We start from the raw sequence: 22,009 nt of genomic DNA, 5'->3' as shown, positions 1-22,009 counted from the left end.
ACCTCAGCGTGAGTGAGTGGCGAAACATGAGCATGGCAGCCCCGGCGGGTCAGGGGTGGCTGGGAGGACGGGGCTGGGGAAAGGGGAGGAGAGGAAGAATAACTCCGAAGCCCGGAGAGCTCAGAATAGCAGAGTGCTGAGGGAAACCCAGATGAAGTCATTAGTCTGGCTCCCACAGCTGTCAAAAGCCTGTAATTACTTAAAAAGGGGTGGGTGGGAAGCGAGACAGTATAAAGGAGATTAGGTTTAAAAAATATTCTTACTGTACAAGAATACATCCCCTTGCTACGTTACACTAAATACGTAAACAAGTGCGCTGAGTGCATCCGAAGGAATTCAGCTCGGGCTTCGCGTGTGTGCATACGGGACCGTGTGTGTGTGTGTACCGAAGCGGAGCGTTGACAGGCAGGTGAGACATCTAGGGCAGACTGTGCGGACACAAGCAGGGTCTTGTGTCTCTCTTCAAAATAAAAGCTGACAGCTGGACCGAGCCGCGCCATGAACAACTGGAGGAAAGGCTTCAGAAGGGCTTCTAGAGCTGCAGTTCTAAAGGTGAGCCTGAATACCTGAATGAAACACACTGTAGCAAGTGTCATTAAGAGCAGTGGAAATAAGACGTCCTCCTCGAGTTCAAAGAGGGGAACAAATGAAACCAACAAGGTACGATGGGTAAAGTCAGCCTCACACTACAATGGATGTAAACTCTTTGGTAGAAAACCAAGTCACCTTGAATCCTAAACCATCCATCCCGCTTAATCCGACACATCAAACTCCGGCAAAGTGTCATTTCCCCCCTCATTTTCAGCATAAAACCCGCAGCTTTAAGGGATTACATAGACCACAAGGGATAAAGCTACTAACAGCCTGCCTTCAATCCACACGGGTCTTTGATCAGAAGAATCATTTAGTGAATTTAAATGTTAAACAAACAAAAAAGGCAGACTAATACCCAATGTGTACAAGGATTCCCAGCGCAAGAGGCCTGGAACAACGCAGGTGATGACGGGGTGTTTCTTCTGCCGTCTTTCATGTGAGGTTTATGATTATGTGGTGTGAGAGAAAGAGAGACCTTGGGCGACAGGCGGCCGCGCAGCACAAGACGTCCCGCGCCCCTTTAATTAACGCTAATAGGCACCTATTACCAGGAATCAGTCAAGAGATGGTTAATAACAACACTGCTTCTGATAACAATAATAATAATAATAACGTCAACAGGAGGCAGTCGTCCCTGCTCCGCGCACGCATCCTCGACGCAGCCTCAAGGCACATATTCTTTGACGTGTTTCTGGTTGTCAGGAGAGAGTCTGGATATATATCGAGCACCCCCCTACCCCCATCCAGGGCACTCACTCACAGCTGGGCTGCTGCACACATGGGTGGCTGATTGTCAAAATCTGCCAGGACGCTCTGATCGTTAGATGGTTCCAAGTGGTTCAAACTATTATTAGAATGACAAATGAATTGATGAAGTTCAGAGGGAATTTTTTTTATTCTAATGCGTAACTGAAAGACTAAAATTAGTAGTAGATGCTAGAAATTCATTGCAATTGTTAATAGAACAGTAGCATTATATACATGTAAAACAAGAATGGATTTATTCCTCCATCACATTCAGGGATTGAGTGGATGGTAAATTCTGGCTACTTTTTAATTGTTGAGATACAAAGAACAAACATCATGGTAACTACTGCAGGACAAATTCAAGTTAATCCGTGAGCAAAACGGGAGGATGAGCACATACAAGCCCATGACAGCTCCAATCCTCTGAGGGCGAAGACATCAATTAATACTTTTCTGGAGGGACGTTTTCTTATGCTGACTTCAGTCAGAGCTGATCTGCCACACAGTGACAACAATGGGGGAATTATTGACATCAGATGTATAGAGAAAATGCTGAAGTGAGGCTCTGCTTCCAGCCAAACCTCTTGGACAGACACGCTGACGCTCAGCGAGGGAGACGCATGGACCCGAACTGAACACGAGACCCAATTCAGATTTTCTACTACTACTGGGAACGTTAACGCACTACGCGGCTGAAATTTACGTCTAAAAAAGTCACAGAATCCAAAGAACCAGTATGAATAGGACTGCAGAGAGGAACTTAGTGGAGAGTGACCAGCGTTCCTTGTGTCCTACCGTGTTTTTGTGTCTCCCGGTGCTTTGCGATTGTTATCGCCGGTGGGAGCAGCAGCACGCGGCGCTTCGTAAAAAAAATCAGCCTGCTCCGTTTTCAAAAAAAAAAAAAAAAAAAAAAAAAAAAGAATTATCCGCAAGCGTCCTTAAACAAACAATACAACCCGAAGAGTCAGCAACAAGTCTTGAGGAAGGCGGACTGTTTCTCGTGGGAGTGTGTCCTGCCAGAATGACAAACAGCCACACACATAACACACAAGCCCCGGCTCTCTGCTCTCCCTCTCTCCGGAGAGGACGGAGGCAGGGGGCGGGGGGCGGTGGGCTGGGACTCCGCCGAGGAGCACTGATAGGACGGTCACACCATCTGCTTTAACCCGCTCGCTGCCGCACCGCGCCACCGCACACGCGGCTCATGCGCGTTGTCACGAGATTTGAGAAAACTTAAAAATGGTCGCTCGAGGCGACAGATACTGTAACGCGGAAAAAAGGCTATTACAAGAAGTAAAGAAAAGAGAGAAAACATGAGTGACGGAAGTCCTAGCAGGGGCTTGCTTGCACTTTGCTAATAGTAAATGAACAGAAATAATCACATTTCCAAATATCACAACTACAGGTAACGACGGAAGCGGATTAGGGCCATTATATAAATATAAAAAACTCGTACACCTTATTTATAGAACTGTCCCTAATCCCCTTCCGTAGGCAACAGTGAAGATGTACAGTAACTAAAGTTGGTTTTACAGATATGTTAGAAGCCTTGTTTAGAGGAAAACTGCAATGACTTGCCACAATAAATAAATAAAGACCAATATAACCTTTTTTATTTTGCCTGAATAATAGAACATTTTACACTTTAAATAAAGCCCCTGACTTGTAAAAACAGTTTCACTGGACAATGTCGAAGTTAGCTAGTAGGGAGGTGACATGTTTTATGAGACCGTTATTAAATGGCCAAAGTATGCTTTCACCAACTCTTCTTCCACAGACAGTAAACGGCCTCTAATTATCTGAAATCCTACCACATAATTCCTTAATAGGGGCACTCCCATTCTTGACGCATCAGTTTACTTAAATTATAGATTACTCTTCAGATGTGTTGGCTGCTCTTCTAGGTTAAGTTTAATAACTACTTTTTAAATACTCTCTCTGTTTCCTCTCTCCCTCCCCACCCACAACTACAAAAGCCCCGGGTAAGTGTTGTTGCTCTAAAACCTTAGAGGCAAGGGATCCGTCTGAATGAATGCATTTCCCACTCAGTGTTTTTTACTTTACAATGAACCTAATCCAGGGAAAGGACATAGTTTATGTCCAACTTGGCATTTCACCAAAGCTTAAAAAGAAAAGAAAAGAGAAAGGATGGTATTAATTATAATAATAATAAAACCAGTTCCTGTGTTTATTTATTAGATATTTTTGTGGCTTGAAATACAAAATAAGGAAATGATAAATTTGATCTTTTTGTTATGAGGAGCAACGTAGTTTAGACGAAAAACCACTTTGATTAAACAGTTATGAAAGAGGTAATTTATGGTGGAAGAAGTAGATGGTGCACGCAAAGTTTGCAAAGACATATGCTCAATACAATGCCTGTTTTGATTTAAACCTGTCACATAAATTGGAAGGTCATGCTGGGCAACGTGCAGAAATCAAATTCAAATTAATCAGCGCATGTCATCTTAGCCCGGGAAAAGATGCGTCCTCTTTTCCAGACTGGAGACCCTGGTAGAAATGCATTTTGCTCACAAACAACTGATTCTTCTCAGTGGGGAGGGAAGGTTTATCACGGGGAATGCTGGGAAGGCAGAGGGCCGTACCTGGCTTTAATTTCAGCTGTCCACCAGAATTAGGACACAGTTCATGTAGCAAGCTGTAATCATCTGCAGTAGTGAGGCGCTTGTTCACAGCTGGCCCCGAGGCCAGTCAAAGCCAAAGCCATCCAGTGCTTTGTAGTCGTCTCTAATAATAATAACCTGGTACTAATAAGCTGCGTAGAGTTCACTGTATTCTATTGTGCCTCTCCTTTCCCCAGAAAACAAAGACTGTTTTACTTTTGTCTGCTTGCATTTGTGATATTATTTCACAAAACCTTATCTGGCCATTTATATAACCGGTCTTGGCTGATTGATTCCACAATTATATTGTTACTGAGGAACAGGCAAACTAAAGCAGCCTCATTTTCAGGCTCTAAGACAACATCTTTTGTTTTCGGGCCCCAGATATACTTCACAACATGCCGCAGAGGCTCAGAGCCAGCTCCCTGAGGGTGCAGCAGAAAGGGAACAGCCTGCGAAGTCCTGCACGGACCGCCGCTGGCCAACTGGTGGTGGACGCGCAGCCACAGGACGGTCAAGTCTGAACGACGACGCCAACTCCAGCTTTTCACCTCGACCAAGATCCGATATGTGGTGTTAAAATATGCATGGTAGAAGTTGGAGTTAGGTTCAGGCAGCCAGGGCTAAGGTCTACCCGCATGGAGCTCAAGGAATACTACATCAAAGACCGCACTGTACCAGGAAGGACTGAGGCCCTGGTGGAGGCATAACGGCCCCTGAGAAGACTGCACACAACTCATCAAAGTGACAGGTTTAGCGGACAACAAAAAAAAAAAAAAAAAGAGGGAGAGGGGAGGGGGGCAGTTAAAGGACAGAGAGAAGGATAGGAGAGGACAGGAAGTCTCTAAACCATTTAGGCATGCGGCGTGGCATGTCAAAAATAATATTTAATGTGTCCACAAACTTGCTTTAAAATCATTTTTCCAGGAACTAATTCCAAATTTTGGGGTTAGAATAACAACCGCTCTCTATCATTGTGGAGTTGTTGACTGAAACAAATGTGGCGCACGGAGCAGACATGCGGCCCAAACGGCAAATTGTTGTTTTCTCTCTTTGCCTAACATAGGGAGAATGGCATAAAACCTCAAACAGCTGCAAAAAAAAAGGAAAAGAAGAAGAAAACGGCAAAGGAAAAAAATAAAAAGGCTTTGTGCTTAGCTTTGTCCTGTAAGTTTAAACATGATCCAACACGCTGTGCGATTTGAATGCACATTAACGGTGATCTAATAGCAGAGCGTTCAGATGCCGGGCCGTAATGTGCCTCGACGCATACTCCGGAAGGCGGCAGGTAATCCTAGAAGCCCCCTGAGCATTGCAGCGACCTCTGCATGTGATAATGTCTGGCTAACAGGAAAGAGAGGCAGAGAGGCAGATGATGAAAGAACTATTAAGAACCGAGAGAGAGATTTCAAAAGGGCGTGTTGGAGTGCGGATAACCGAATGAACAAAGACAAAAAGAAAAGGTGTGTCTGTAATTGAGTGGGTGAATAGGAGACTGAGGGGAGAAGGCTTACAGAACAGTTCACTCATGTCGCTCAGTGGCTTCCGTGGGTCGGAGTTTTGGAAACCCAATCCCTTTGACACCTTGGCTGTGAGGACGGACGTCTCCCATCCGATTAGGGTTGAGCCCCCTGAAGCAACCATCGGGCTGAGGGACGACTGCAACCAAATTCATGTCTACCTCTCTGCTGCGTAATTCAAAGTTAAACAAATTGTTCCACATGAAATGCTTGAGGAAAGCTTGACTTAGTGTTTGTGGAAACCCATGTGCCTCACACATGTGCACATGTTTCAGTTTGTTGCAAGGAGATGGTCTTTGGCAAACTACTGTACATTTTCTTTGTAAGGCTTCCAAGTAAAGCAGCCACTGTAGCTTCACATTCGTGTGCGTACGCTGTACAATGTACTGGTTTTAGATGAAGTTGTACTGTGTAACTGCAGCATCAGCTTGTATATAACTGACTTTGAGTTTGAAACTCAGCTTTAGCAATAAATGTGGGCCAGTTGTCATGTAAATGTAACATTATGTCAACATATGACCTTATATGATACGTAAGGGAGGGGAATCGCTACTGATTCCTGTTTTCTAATTCACAGGGTCCTTATTCTAGTCAATTCAATACGAATTCCTTAAGAGAAAATTGAAAAAATTTCATTGTCATTGTGGCCTCACAAGATTTTTTTGAGCAAAACCAGTACTGCAAGACGGCAGCGAGATTTATAATAAGAGGAGGCAGGAATGATCTGAGGATTTTATAAATTGATATTGGAACTTGAATTGGAAAATTCTACAGCAGGTTACACAATGGAATTTCACAAACTGAATCTGATAGTTATGAGAAATTAGCTGAGTGAACTCTGAAAATGTCTTTTTTCCTCCATAACAACTAGAAAAGAAATAATATATGATCCTGAAAACAGACATCCAGGAAAAACAGTCCCAGTAACGAGTATTTGCGTTTCCTCATCCACGTCGGTGGTCGCACGCACATCTACCCCGACGCCTTCTCTGGTTTCTGTGTTGCAGTTTACTCTGTAAAAATGACCGCCGCCATCCACTCACCCGCTTTTGAAGGGCGCAAAGAAACACAGAAATGACGGTGCATTTTGGCTGCGCGATTACAACAGACATGCAGAACCATCAGCATAGTTGAGTAGGCCACTAGCACAGGCTATGGTGTGGGCTGTGAGTAAATCCACTGCAGAAGTATAAACCAAGGTTTACTATTCACAACTTCCTAATATTTTTGAAGACACGTGGGTGAATTTGGATGTGTCATCTTGTGTCATTTTTCAACCACTGATTTTTTGAGATTAAGCAGCAGATTTTAAGGTTTGCTCATGGAAAAACTGATGACGAAGCTGATCTACTAAGGGGGCGCAAAGAGGGTTGAGTCGGTCAAACAGGTGAAATAGGGCGTGCAGTCCATTTAGTGTGTTTGGCTTAATGACTATGTGGTACATACGGGCATTTCTGATAGAACGCACAAAATATTGGTGTGATTTACCAAAGCTCAAACTGTTTTTTGTTTGAAAGCCAAGTCTTAACTGGCTCAGCGGTGGCATAAATGGCTGCGGTTATCGCTGTGAGGAGGAGTCATAGGCACAACGGAGAGAATCAATCTTTTTCCGCTCGCGTCAACATTTTTTGAATGAAAGAAGCAAAAATAATTGAGACACATTGCTTATCCAGCGAGGTCAGTCTGAAGCCACTTGTTTCATTTGCTTTTAAGTTTCATTATCAGTGATTTTTTTTCCCTTTGTTCTATTTTTTATGTCTTGCCATCTTTTCTTAATTTCATCCGCTGTTCTTCTTGTTTTCCCCACAGCATTGACCTTGTCACAGACAGCCATTCCAGATACAGATGCATTCCTCCTGAATATGTTAATATTTCTTTGCTGTAACTCCAACATATGTTTATTTGCCTCTTGCACCGACACTTCCAATTCCACAGAAAGAGGTAGCAGGCGCAAAATCATCCTCATTTAAATAGGGCGGTCTCCACCACTTTTGCACCTGTTGTCAACTGTGCATGCAATCTTAGCAGGTCACCCGCAACACGCAAACCAACAACACACGCAATCTATGGGCTTAGCGCCCCTTATTTGGGATCTCAGTAAATCAGGCCCTAAATGTCTCTCAAAATAAGACGCTGAAATCCTATTCTGGCGTGAAATCAATTTATGTATCCCAATGAAGCAGGTGGAGCTGGAAGCAGAATGACTTCTTCTAGTCAGAGTAATTCATTTGGAAGAACGCTGCATCGCATAGAAATGCCACATAAACGTTGTGCAGATTGAGATCTGACCGGCGCTAAACAGAGGACACGTGTAGAGCATTATGTCTGATATTCTCCTCCCAAGCCATTTGGATAGTGGGCGAAGAACGAGCGAGTGAAGCAACCGCGCTGTTGTGGTCGTGCAAAGACATACTGCATCCAGATGATCCATCTATCTGTTTCTTATCATTTCCTTTCAAACACAACACGGAGATAAAAGAAACTTTAAATATGCACGGGTGAAAAATAAAATAGCAGCTGGCTTGGACTATAAGAGATTGGCAGCGGCTTAGCTTCACTTCTAGTCAACATTCTTCTCTGAGGTGAGGATGACATCACGTGCACATGTTTGCATGCGCATTGGCTGGCAGGTGCAAAACCCGAGAGTCGAAAACTCTTGTTGATTTTTGGATGCTGAAATTATTTTAATGTGCTGTGATTTTAAAATAATTACAGAAAATAAACCGAACCGGAGCCAAAGCCCCCTTCCCTTCCATCGCTCAGCTCACAGTTTATTACTGCTCACAACTGACAGAGCTGCTTGGCTGCACTTGTCTGCACTAAAACTAAAAAACTGAACTAAAAACATGCTCAAAGGAACACGTACGAGTGGCGCAGTCCAACGATAAAGAAGTAAAAAGTCTCCTGTTCTGTTTTGGATGCAGTTATTATTACAATGGCTGTGTACAGATGGAATGAACTTCACTTTCCTTGCCTCCAGTGGAGCAGTCATAAAATAAAACTCCAATCACAGCTAACCCAAAGAATAACTGCTGAGAGAATGAATCCAGCAGTGAAAAATAAAGACAGAGTTAACCAAAGACATTCCCATGCACTGTTTATGTTTCCACAGCAAATAACTGTGGAGCGAAGTACACAAGTGTTTATTTTCAGTTGCCCTACAGGCGTAAGTCCCAACCTGTGAATTGAGCCTTTTTTTTTCCTTAATTTGATTTGTCTTTTTTCAAATGAAATGCAAAAATCCTAAAGGAACAACGTCTTATCACGTACACATACAGCAACTTTAAGGGATCACAAGCCTCAAAGTTTTGGATGGAGATAGAAGACAATGTGTTTGGCGCAAAGTTTACCTTTGAATATATTTTGTAATGATTCTTGACAGAACAACCGAGTGACTTACAAGACAACATTAAGAGATTAGATGCTTGTTGTTTCAATTAACACATCAAAACATGCAACTTCTGGTTCAATACTGGGCTCAGCTTTCTAATTAGGACTGTTTTTTGTGAGGATTTCATGGTGTTGGGGGCTTTGAAGTAGCTTTTGTCCGTTTCTAACACAGATCACCCCTGTCTTTTTCACCAAACCTCTTCACCTCTTCCCTGTCCGTGCCTTTCCTCAAGCGCCTGAGCAACTTCCCAGTCTGGGAAAAGACACAGTTCAATCAGAACCCCACTTTCTGTTGTCTTTCAGAGGGACGAGTGGGGAGGGGTGGGACAGATAGAGAGAGAAAGTGAAGAGGGGAGAGAGGTGGAATGTGTGATTCTTATGAAGTAGAAGGAAGGAAGACGCAGAGGAAGAGGAGGCCCTAAGATGAGGAGTGTCTGCAGATTGAGGAGAATAGAGATCTGAATTTGGTTTGAATTGGTTTGATCTCACAACTGGGAACGGAAAGAGGGACATGAGGAAGAAAGGAAGGACAAGAGGCAGATGAATAGACAGGCAGGGAAGAGAGACGCAGACCGTTCACACAAAGGGTTGTGTAGGAGGAATTTGGTGGACAGATGTTTGTGTGAGTGAATTAATGGAAGAGAGTTCCTCTTTGAGGGGACCGAAGTTAGCGTTTACTCATCAGGAGAACAGCCTTTGAGGAACTGCCCAAATATACACACCAGCCAGTTTTTACTTTACACTCAGCACCCCCTCAAAGCCCCTACTCAACAAGCACTATGTACATGCGTGTGCGTGTACTTGTACAGCTATCTTTCCGAGAACCAGTTTAAGTTTTATACCATCAGATTGAGGACATTTGTGCAAAGTGAGGACATTTTGGCTGGTCCAAACTCAGTTTTAGGGTAAAGGTTATAATGAGGTTAGAGTTAGGGTTATGGTTAGGGTAAAGGATTTAGTTGAGATGGTTAGGGTTAGGGTAAGGGGCTAAGGAATGCATTATGCCAATTAGTGTCCTCACAAAGGTGGCCATACAACAATCTGTGTGTGTGTGTGTCGCTCAACCTCCCAGAAGGAAGCAGAGGTACTTTTGAGACGTCTTGCCAGTGCATGCCTATTCAGTTCCCAATGGAGATTTATGCAACGCAATCACAGCGCTTAGATGCTTTCATTCACAGTGATAGAGAGCAGCAATCAAAGGCAGGAGGAAGGAAGGAGGGGAGATGTTTTTCCAAGATGTGCATTCTTGAAAAGGAGATGATTACGGAGGCCGTCTTTGTTCTCCACACTCAAACATGTCCGCAGAGATCTCACAATTATAAGAGGAAAGTGTTAAAGATTCTTTAGGTCTCCGTACTTTTCCATACTCCTTTAGGTCCAAGTTTTTTGAAGAGCACTGTAATGTGTAATGTAACTGCAAACCCATTCGTAGTCGAGTGGTGATTTGTAATAGAGACACTACAAGTAAACTCAAACGCAACAAACTAGAAACAATTTCATGCTTTATCAAAAAGATAAAACAAAAAAATCTCACATTTGGAGCATTTTTGGGACATGGACATTTGTATGGCACAAGTTGTAATTTCAAGGACACTGTGGGACCCACAAATGAAACTGTATTGTGATTTTGACAATTTTAAAATTTTACAGACTTTTACAGATTTTACAGATCTTTTATTTTGTTTTACGGTTTAAACTGCAAATCCAAATTTATCTTGGTCTCAGTCTGAAACGATAACTTGCAGTAGAATTAATTGCTGTTCAACAGAGGTAGCAATACCAGCAGTAACCACTAGTGGCTGCCATATATCAGTTCAGCTAGCTAGACCAACTTCCACGCCCACTCCTTTTTTTTGTGAAAAATTAATGAACCAGCAGCGTGGTTCCCAGGTAAAGAGCATTAATTTACAAGTCGACTAATAAACATGTTGGTGGTGGCTGATGATGACAACTCGCTGGTGTACCAGTTTTTCGGGGTCCGAAGAATGGACGCAGAGGAGTTCAACACACCATTGTGCCAAAAATGAGTTTCTCTCCTCTGGTAATTTGTTATTTTCTATGTAGTTGTACAGTTATAGTTATTTTGAGTGTAATTCATCTCCAAAAAGAGAGCGAACATTTTTGTTGATATTGTGATAATATTGTTATCGCATTTTTTTGTACACTATAATCGTGAAGTGAAAATCTGATATCGTGGCAGCCCTATCTGGATCTGCTACACTGAGAACTGACTATGCTGCTGCAAAGACATTCTAATTGTAGCGCAGTCATACGTGTCATCTGAGCCCTACAGAGTCGAGTTTGTTTACAATTATATGTAGGAATATCCAGTTGGGTGCAGAGGTATTTTTTTTTCTTTGTCAGTTGAAACGCCCCATAATGAAATCCAAATGGTGTGTTACCAGGTTCATATTTTGAAAATAATTGAGCCTGGCTATGTGGAGCTACAGCTCAGCATGTTTGGATGTAAAGGCGACTAATGAAAAATAAATTGACTCCTCGTAAACATGTCATTCGGTTCGTCATGTTTATTTCATTATAGGGCATTAGCAGTGGCACGTAGGTTGAGAATGTGCACTGGAATAAAATATTTACAATCTGCCACTGCATAACATCAGTCGCATAACTCTCTCTTTTAATTACATTACTCACCAATTTAAAAAAAAAAAAGCCCACTCCTTTAAAGCAGCAAAATGATCAATTCCGCTCTAAGTGAAGCTTAGAACTTTACTGACCATCTCCATGAAATGGCTTGGAACGGCAAGAGCTCCTGTATTTTACAGTTTTGATTGCTAGCTAACTGGCCATTGTTGCATTTTTCGCTTGATCATTAACTTACATAATCAATTTCACTAATTAAATGTCAGTTTCATCTTTCATCTCTTTGCTATGTAAATATTAATGTAAACACTAGCTGCATTTCCATTCCATTACGCAAAATAAAAGCATTATTAATTGATAAATTTCGATGAATAAGCTGTAACTCGCATAAAGTCTCATCTTGCAATATCCCATGATTCACTTTAATTCTCGTCACATGAAATGAACTGGTCACATGAACCCCTGCATCGTCTTTGGCGACACCGGCGACGGGGAAATGCAAAGAAAGCGTTTCAATTACCACTTTAGCGATACACGTTTATAACGAAAAACCACCTCATGAGAGCGTAAAAATGTTTTAGTTTTTCAAAATGTAGGCGCTTCCACTGTTCTGGGGTAATGGAAACGCAGCAAGTGCTGCATTTGGGGGATTTTATGGCAGTAAACAAAGACTGGAATACTGAACCACATGTCTGACAGAAAGAATCTAAAGCAAAGCATGGCTCTGGAGAAAAACTGTGATAAAACTTGAAAGATCGCATCCGGGTGTTAAATTTCTCTAGGAGCCTCTCAGGATGGGGGAACTTGATGGCCTTGCACAGAAAAAACGACATTTTTTTGTGTGGTTGAAAATGTTGGAGGTGTGAGATCACATCCTGCTGCCATCAACCCTTTGGCAGTCAGAAATACTGAGGTAGAGGTGGAGAAGCTAGGGATGAAATGAAGGAGAGTGTAAAGGAAACAAGCTGTGAGAAAGACGGGTGGAAAAGACTTTAGCATGAGAGGAAGGGTCAGCGGAGTGAAATAGAGGGGAAGGAATAAAATCCTATCTTTCTACAAATTCCAGACGCTTTGGACAGAAGTGTTGCTTAAGTGTCACCACATTCAGCAGCTGGAATGCAGACAAGGCCAGTCTAGAATCCTCTCCTTGACGTCGAGACCACTTCAAAGCCCTTTCTCCATCTCAATCATCATCTGCTCTCTGAGGATCTCCATGTTGCTGAGCTTATCTCGGACAGATGAGCTTAATACACCAGCTAAACGTTACAGCGCAGGACGTTCATCACACGCTTATTTCCGCCATTTGGTGTGTGACTGTTTTCCAAAGATCTTATCCCCTGCAGCGTTTTCCAAACAATACGTGGGATTTTTTTTGTGTCTGACCACAAGGATCTCACACAGGGCCACCGCGAAACGCATCTCTGATCCCAACTATCTGTTTTATTACCTTTGGCATCTTATTCTATAAGCAACAGTAGGATACAGTTTAGAGTTGAAATGATAGTCCCTTGATTGAATGGCACTTATGAGTGGCAAAAAATATTGATATGGCAATATATCTCAATACTTTTTTTCTGATCTAATATCGATTTTGAATGTTTTAATATTCATTTTAAAAGAAAAAGAAAAAGTCTTGTTTTGGGCTGATCGTGAACGACTTCCACAGCACACACGTCAGGCAATTGTGAACTTTGTGACATTTAATTTTTGACAAATAAACTTGACCCACTTTCTGTACAAGTGCAATAAACTGATATTAATATTTTGTTTTTACTCCGTTTATCCAATGAATTATCACTGTCTTCTGATGTACATATATACAACTTATATTTTAAGCTGCATTGAATAATTTCTCAGTGAACTATGTAGAATATGGCAATATATCACAATATTGCAATAATCTATCGTATTGTGACCAAAGTGTCGTGATACGTATTGTATCGTGACCGAAGTATCGTGATATGTATCATATCGTGACCCAAGTATCGTTGCTGATACCCAACCCTAGTGTCTCTGCTAGAACTCACTCTGTCAGACAAGTCGGCTTCAAAATGCCAGTTCCAAAATACAGCATAAAAAGGGGGCAGTATTAGCTTCTAGGCCTGTCCCTAGCTTTTATTAATATATCAACAGAAATATTACCAGGTGTGTGGCAGGCTAGTCCAATATTTCAGAGGCTCAAGTGTGTGTGAATCTAAAGTAAATTGACTTACTGGATTGTTTTAAATCTAATCTATCATATCACAACTGTTTAAGTGAGGTAAGAGGTAGTTAAAAAAATCTCTGACATTCATTGACAATATGCTCTCATATAATGTCTATACATGTACAGCATTTTGCTTTGTGCATGCTTCACTGAAGAATGGGATACTGCTACTGTTTTATCAAGGCTCCACTGATAGTTTGGTTTCGTGAAATTAACTGCTGTGGCTGGCGGACATGAAATGCATTTTAATGCCATTCTAACAAAGTCCACCTAAAAAGCCTCTATCAGTACATGCAATACTGATATTTATCATATTTAGCATGTCTGCATGTGGTTGGAGAGTCCCAAGACCGATCAGAGCCATTCTGTTGTAAACAAATTCCTCTCAGGGATGTTTGTCAGGCCACTCGCTTTGTTTAGTAGAGGCACGCAACACCAAAAACTTCTTGAACTCAAGATTTGATATATCGAATCCTTTTTGACCTCTTGAATCTGATTTGGTCTTTTGCCTAGTAAGTTTGACAATCAGTGAGAACAACAACAACAAAAGTTCCCTGCCGCGCTCGGGTTTGGCACGGTTTGTGCTACACTGCAATTTGTTGAGCTGCACAGAGGACACTTTAGTTTTTATGGCCTTGTCCCTCTCAGAGAGCAGTGGGCAGAACGCTCTGCTGTGAGAACACAGCCCTTGGCACATCACCGCAGCGCATGAAACAAAGATCCCGGTGCCAAAGCAAATGGAGTGACTTCATCCTGTGTCATCTCACTGGAGGACAAGTGGGCTCATGGAGGGCGCTCTGAGGGCTTAAGGGGGGGGGGGGCTCCTGATAGCTGTTGTGTATGCATGTAAGAGAAAGAGAAATCAACGTTTTCAGCCTATAGAGGAAACCTCTTTAGTCTTTGTAAATGTTGCAACACTGTGTCCACCAATAAAGCCGGAAATGATTCAGGGTCCAAAATATTAAATTCAGAGGAAATGAGGCAGAAAACAAGCAAGTGACAGGGCCCTGGAGTCTATAAGGCATGTATGCATGTAATGTAGTATACGTGTGTGTGTGCGTGTGTGTGTGTGTGTGTGTGTGTGTGTGAGAGAGAGAGAGAGAGGAAAGAGAGAGAGAGAGACGGGTTTACTCTGGTTCCGGGGGCACTTGGAGCCCTTCCCCGCTCCCTGTGGAGAGGTGTGCGCCAGAGAGACGGGAACCAGGGCCTCTGCAGCTGCTCTCCTCTCCTCTCCAGACACACTGTTGACATTCTAACACAACACGTTCATCTCACGTCTCACTTTTTCGTGTTTTGGCTTCTCCATTACTCTTCGTTTTGCGCAACGCGAGCTAACAAGATAAAACCAAAGAAGTCGCGTTACAGGACACAATGATTAAGAGAAAAAAAAAAGCTGTAAACTAGCAATAAACCCGACGCAGCTGCTGCATGAATGTACATGTATTTACAGCACAAATCGCGCACACTCAATACAGAATGCATATGCATATGCACGGCTACGTGAAAATCTGTTCCTTCTTTCCTTCCTTTCTCTGCTTGCTGCCAGCAGTGATGGAGGGCTTGCACCTGGATCCAGCTTAGAGCTGCAGTGGTAAATCACTAAAGGAAGGAGCTGAACTCAAAATGAATCTGCAACCATTATGATAACTAATAAATAATTGATGTGGGTCATGAAGGAAAATTACACAAAGTCTCAGATTGTACCTTCTCTAATATGAGGTAAAACAAATATTGGTGAAAATAAGCAACCGGAGACCTTTATCTCAGACTCTGGCAATATCTACCAGGCATCTCCTTTATTTTTTAAGTGGTGACAATCATTTTGGAGGTATACACTGGAGGTTAAATGATTTAATAATTTAACATGTTATCTAAAGATGGAGGAACCATTTTAAACTTGATATTATTCATTGCAAAAGTTAAGGTTTGTTCAATGATGCTAATAAGTTGTAATATTGTTTGCTATTGATTTGCATGCATAATGTTGATTAGGATTTAACCTTGTTGGAAATTAACCTGGAAATGTTCATAATGTCCATAATGGAACTCTACAGTATATTGTTGAGTGTTAGAGGCCTATGTGTGGAAACAAACTGCATACACCAAATGCACTGGGATGCTGGGATACTATACAAGCAATTAGCATCTGTTCTACAGAGGATAAACAACAGACATGATCACCAACCCAGGTTTAGATCTTCCATTAAGATCCAGTCTGGGCTATCCGATAGCTGGGCTATCCAGCTTTAGGAACGTGTGTTCAGACCTGGCATTAACGTGCGTCTCCAAATGCGCCTCCAGTCAGCTCACCACACCTCATGTGGGTTAAGAAATGCACACGCGCGTTTTCCAGTTTAACTCTGATTAAGGTGTATACATGCCGGTGAAAATCTATTTCCAATCACATTATCTGGGTGTCTTAGTCAGACAAGGAGAGCTCTGATTTTAGTCGGAGTAACGCGTTTACATGCATGTAAACGTACCCGTGTCAGTCTTTTTCTCCAGACCCGCTGGGTCAAAGTATTGCCCAAGCACGCTTCAGCAGAGCGGGTGCTTGTCCCCAACCCTTCAACCCTTCTGGCTGAGGAGCGGTTGAAGAATCCTGTTTTAAATTCATGGTTCTGGTTCACGATAATAAGCACAATGAACGATGAAAATAAGCAGGGTGTAATCCAGTCTCATTACAAAAATTCACTGCAGGGACGGAATGCAAGACAGGCTGCAATGCATTTAGGCTCTAGAAGCAGTTCACAGAGTCCACTCAGAGTCGAGCATGGGAAAGAGGACAAGGAAAAATGAAAAAAACTCTCCGGGTAGGACTTTCTCTTTCTCAGGATTATTTCTACTCATTCATTTTTCTTTTCCATCAGGGTCTCATGTACAGGGGAGGAGGCATTGTGTGCATTCTTTGTCTGTACAGCAGCGTGAGCCTGCGAGTGTGTGACTGACTGTATGTGTCAGGTCAGGTGTTGAGTGTCTAAGTGAGTACCAGCAGAGCGTAATGGAGACGCGGTGGGAAAGCTGCAGGTCTGACACCAGTGGGCTCCATGATAAATGTGCGCTGTGACAAATGGACCCTAGAAATAATCCCATATATGCACCGCTGCCTCTTCCATGCACACATACAGTACACACACGCACACACACACACACACAATTCGCTCTAGTGGATCGAGTGAATTAAACGCAAGCGAAGAGGGGGATAATATGAAAGAAAACGAGAGTGGTTGTCTTAAATCCCGTCACAGATGCCACCTTAAAAGTTGAACACAGCGCGCTGAATCAATAACGGCGCCCCTTTCTCCTCCTGACAGCTCGTCCACTTCACACAACATCTGACTCCTCCACCGCCACTGAGCCTCGACAACCAAAAACAAACTCCACATCAAGAGGAAAACCGATACAGTAAAAAAAAAAAAAGAGAGAAAAAGGGCCTACAGGTGTCTGTGTGTGTGCAGAAACCTGCAGGCATGCACAGGTGTGTGTGTTCAGACCGGCATTTGCAGAGCCGCGGACACATGAGGGTATGTTTGCCTCTGCCGGGCATGTAGATACATACTTACCGGACCCAAAAGCCTGTTAGCAATTTTTCCCCCTTTTTTCCCCCCTATGTGAGAAAACAACTTGTTATTATTATGACTCAAATGGTGGGTACCGCTTTTTGGCACGGGGAAGCGGGGCGTCAGAGAGGAACAGTAATGCTCGAAAAATGAAAATAGGTGGAAAATTGTCCAGTTCTCCAATGCTGACTTTATTAGCTGTCTGTGTATGTCCATAAATATTTAGAAACTGAGCGAAATTGCTGTAAAAGCAGACGAATGGGTGAATGGGGCGGGGGGGGGCTCTAAAAAAAAAATAAAAAATCCACACCCTGAAAATGCCTGGCCTAGTCTTGGTCTGGCATTAATCTCACAGTCATTAAAAACGAGGGGGAAATTATAAGTGACAAGCTTATGGAATTACATCACACTCAGGGTCAGTGGGCCTCCCTCCCCCTGCAAGTCAGAAGAAAGGGAGGAGCAGAGGTACACCAGTGATGTGTAGCTTTGAGACCTGCAAAACCTCAAAGTTGGGTGTTGAGCCCAAATGAAATTAGGGTGTTTTCAGAGAATACTATGAGAACTGAGTTGCAGTCGCCCAAGTGAACACAGGCTTCCAATCGTGACGTTAAATAATTATTTCCACAAATCAGTTCCGCGTTGGATGCGCCGACCAATTATGAAACGATCGCAGCAGCCTTGGAAAGAAATACATCCTGTAAATCGGATGTCTGAATGCCCAGCCAGCCGGCAACGCTGTTGTTATTGATGTTTTCCACATTGTCCCGCTCCAGTTTCATTCACGACGTGCCAGGAACATTACACTAATCACGCATACAGTAACTACTACGCAGCTGCATTCTCGCTAAATTGTACCTAATTGTATTCTCGTACCTGCAGGTTTTTGGCCGAATGGTGAAAGATGATTCTCATATGTGTTGGGCTGATTTGTTACGTCTGTGCGCCAGTACCTGTTCATTTCTTCTTGTGGAAGAATTCTGTTTTTAATGTTTACACTGTATGCCTTTATGTTGCTTTAGACTCCATAGCCTTACAATCATTTCTGGTGTGATGTCTTTCTCCACACGCTGCAAACGTTCATTCATTGAGGACACATCTCCAGTCCCCTGACTGTCCCTAGTGCTTGCACACTGAGTTTGAACACACCCACAGTTCGGAATCAAAATGAATAAATGGCATGCGAGCCTTCCTCATTAGCCAATGTGGCTTTTCCAACTTTCTCATTTAATAACATTTGTTTTGGCAATTTCCTGAATCACTTTGATTCCAATTCACGAAGTCCTGATTCAACTCGATTAAACGTCAATTCATTTAGAGGCATTTCAGTTTCAAAACAAGTTGACTTCGTTATGGAAGAGGTTTTTGCAAAACTAATGTTGTCATTGGTTCCAGACATACGCGGTATTTCCACAATATTTTACCTTTTGTTTCTCATCTTGCATCTGGATTTGCTTTTGTGCAGCTCTTCTCTGTCATTATACAGCCGTCATCAGCTTTGAGGCCTGATGCTGCTCTCTGGTTTATAACTTTCTACTCATTTAACCAACGATAACTAACTAACTGTATTCACTCATTTTTTAGTTTTGTAGTTCTGTCATGTGTAACATGACTCGTTAGACTGCGGCGAGATTTCCAATGAGAGGATGCAGGAAATGGTGAGTATTTTAAAAGCAAACTAAAAGCAAACTAAAGACCTACCTTTTTAGTCTTGCTTTCAACTGAATTTTATTTTCCTTTTAGTGTGGTTATTTATTGAATTTTATTTATTTATTTATTTTATAATTTTATATGTAGGTGTGTGTATATATGTACATTATCGTTATTTGCCTGATTTTTAGTATTATTATTTTTTTATTACCTTTTAGCCTGATTATTTTATTTTATTTCCTTATTTAAAATGTTTCCTTTTATTTTGGTGTTAACTAATTTTAACTAATTTTATTATTTTTATTTTATTTTAGTATACAGTTAAATTGAATTTTATTTATTATAGCCGTAGATTTATTATAGTTATTTTTATGTCTCTAGTGTTTCCCCAACTTCAAGGTGGTGAGGGTGGGATAGTGTTTCCTCACTGCTCTTTAATTCCCAGTGTTTTTAAATTTTTCATGTCTGTGTGTGTACGCGTGCGTCCGCACACGTGTGTGGTCTCTCCGTCTATTGTATTTTGTTTTTGTTTTATTTATTTTATTTTATTTTAGTAAGTAAAGCGCTTTGGGATGCATCCTTTGAATGAAAAGTGCTCTATATATAAAGTTTAGGAATCAATGTCAAATTTTTCAAATCCAGATAAATTGGAATTTATTTTTTTTATTTATTTATTTGCACATAAAAAGTTGAGCAAAGCAATTACATATCTTTCTTACTGGTGAGAAAGATACGAAGAGTAAAAAAGATGTGCAGGTGAGGTCTGAAACCTGAAAGGCTTATGGCATGACCTCACCTTGGCCTGACAAATAATTAAAAAACACAGTAAAGAAATAATATTCATATACCTTGTACAGGGTAGACAAAATAACAAATTTAAAGTGAAAATAAAAAGAAAAGAAGAAAATGATGATAGTAAAAATTAATAGCAGTAGTTATGATGACAACACTACATAAATCAATCAATAAATAAATAAATCTATTTTAGAAAGCCAGCCCTAATTATAATCTCTTCTGTCTCAATAGTTGATCTTCCAGGATAAATCTTACAGAAGGTGCACTCTGCCGTCTAACTGGTCATTTGAGGCTAAGTGATTTCTTCACAATAAACTAAATATAGAATTTACTCAAGCCATAATGTGCTAAGACAAGAATACTGATCAATACTACTCATAAAACCTGTGTATCAGTGTATCTATCTCTGCTGTTACTGTTACAGTTATGCTTTCAATAGATTGGTACTCATGTACTGGAATAACTCCACTTACAAAAACACACTCATTTGGTTTACAACAGAGAAAGCCTTAAAGCTACGGAGTCAAGTGTCCAATAAACTTGAAGTTTTCTGGCAGGCACCAGCTTCGTCCTTGCCAAGCCTTCAGCCTCGACCATTTCACACCATCTCTGATATATTAGTGTTTCGTTATGGATCCGCGCCAAGGCAAATCTTATTGGGCCAATTAACAGGCCTACGGAGAGGAAGAGCGCGCCAGCAAGCAAGCCCGTAATGATTCGATCGGGTTGCTGCCTTTGTGGAATATGCTGATTCACATGCAGCATGTGCTAATAAGAAAATAACAGTATGTGAATAGAAAAGGGTTAATGGATAGCAGTTCATACAATAACCTCATAATTAGGGATGCCCAATAACGATCTTATAATATTCAGTGTCCGAGTCCTCAATCTGGTCTTAAATTAACTAAATTTCATCCCATGGAGAGTCATCATTTTGTTTTGTTTTTTTCTCAACAGAGTCGTCAAACATAATGCAGTGAGAGAAGATAGCTCACACCTTAGCTCCAGAAGCTCCAACAGATACAGAAAACCTCTACTACAGAACCGGGCTGCTGATCCGTGATGCTCTGTAATATACACTCACTTGCCACGCCTGTTTAATTGCTTGTTAACACAAATAGCTAATCAGCCAAGCACATGGCTGCAGTTCAATTCATTTATTCATGTAGAGGTGATCAAGACAACTTGCTGAAGTTCAAACTGAGCATCAGAATGGGGAATAAAGGGGATTTGAGTGACTTTGAACGTGGTATGGTTGTTGGTGCCAGACGGGCTGGTCTGAGTATTTCAGAAACTGCTGATCTACTGGGATTTTCACACACAACCATCTCTAGGGTTTACAGAGAATGGTCCGAAAAAGAGAAAATATCCATTGAGTGGCAGTTGTGTGGATAAAAATGTCTTGCTGATGATGAGGTCAGAGGAGAATGGATGACTGGTTGGAGAAGATAAAAAGACAACAGTAACTCAAATAACCACTGGTTCCAACCAAGGAATGCAGAATACCATCTCTGAACACACAACACGTCCAACCTTGAAGAAGATGGGCTACAGCAGCAGAAGACCACACCAGGTACCAATCCTGTCGGCTAAGAACAGGAAACTGAGACTACAGTTCACACAGGCTCATCAACACTGGACAATAGAAGATTGGAAAAACGTTGCCTGGTCGGACAAGTCTCAATTTCAGCTTCAACATTCAGATGACAGAGTCAGAATTTGGTGTAAACAACATGAAAGCATGGATCCATCCTGCCTTGTATCAACGGTTCAGGCTGGTGGTGGTGGTGTGATGGTGTGGGCGATATTTTCTTGTCACACTTTGGACCCCTCAGTACAAACTGAGCATGGTGTAAATGCCACAGCCTACCTGAGTATTGTTGCTGACCATGTCCATCCCTTTATGACCACAGTGTACCATCTTCTGACGGCTACTTCGAGCAGGATAATGCACCATGTCACAAAGCTCATATCATCTCAAACTGGTTTCTGGAACATGACAATGAGTTCACTGTACTCCAATGGCCTCCACAGTCACCAGATCTCAATCCAATAGAGAACCTTTGGGATGTGGTGGAACAGGTTAAGGCAATTAAGGCAGTTCTGAAGGCAAAAGGGGGTCCAATCTTTTACTAGTGTACCTAATAAAGTGACTGGTGAGTGTATATATCTAGATGACGTCTAGAGGAAACTTGTCTGTTCTTTTAAATGCAGAGTTCAGTGTTTGTTGTTGTTGTTTTGGTGCTGCCTTTGCCTTAGGGTACGTGGTATACTCATGTGGATACTCAATTTGTGTTTTTTGGTAGCGGTTCAAGTTGATAGTAC

General features: G+C 41.9%; 1 protein-coding gene across 4 annotated transcripts in view; it reads right to left on the bottom strand.

Moving 5' to 3' along the window:
• disp1 (dispatched homolog 1 (Drosophila)) overlaps positions 1-22,009 on the bottom strand; it is an 85,691-nt gene that overhangs the window by 26,486 nt on the left and 37,196 nt on the right. The window contains exon 1 of one of the 4 annotated variants that reach the window (XM_047574206.1): positions 2,137-2,383. The exons of the other annotated variants lie outside the window; for them this stretch is intronic. The gene's annotated coding sequence lies outside the window, so the exon portion shown is untranslated. Of the gene's footprint in view, positions 1-2,136; positions 2,384-22,009 lie in introns of those variants that run through there. 4 annotated transcript variants of the gene reach the window in all.

This window comes from Mugil cephalus, chromosome 21, assembly GCF_022458985.1.
Source record: "Mugil cephalus isolate CIBA_MC_2020 chromosome 21, CIBA_Mcephalus_1.1, whole genome shotgun sequence".
Lineage (NCBI taxonomy): Eukaryota > Metazoa > Chordata > Actinopteri > Mugiliformes > Mugilidae > Mugil > Mugil cephalus.
Note: the sequence above shows the minus strand (reverse complement) of the source record. Positions and strands in the feature narration are given on the sequence as shown.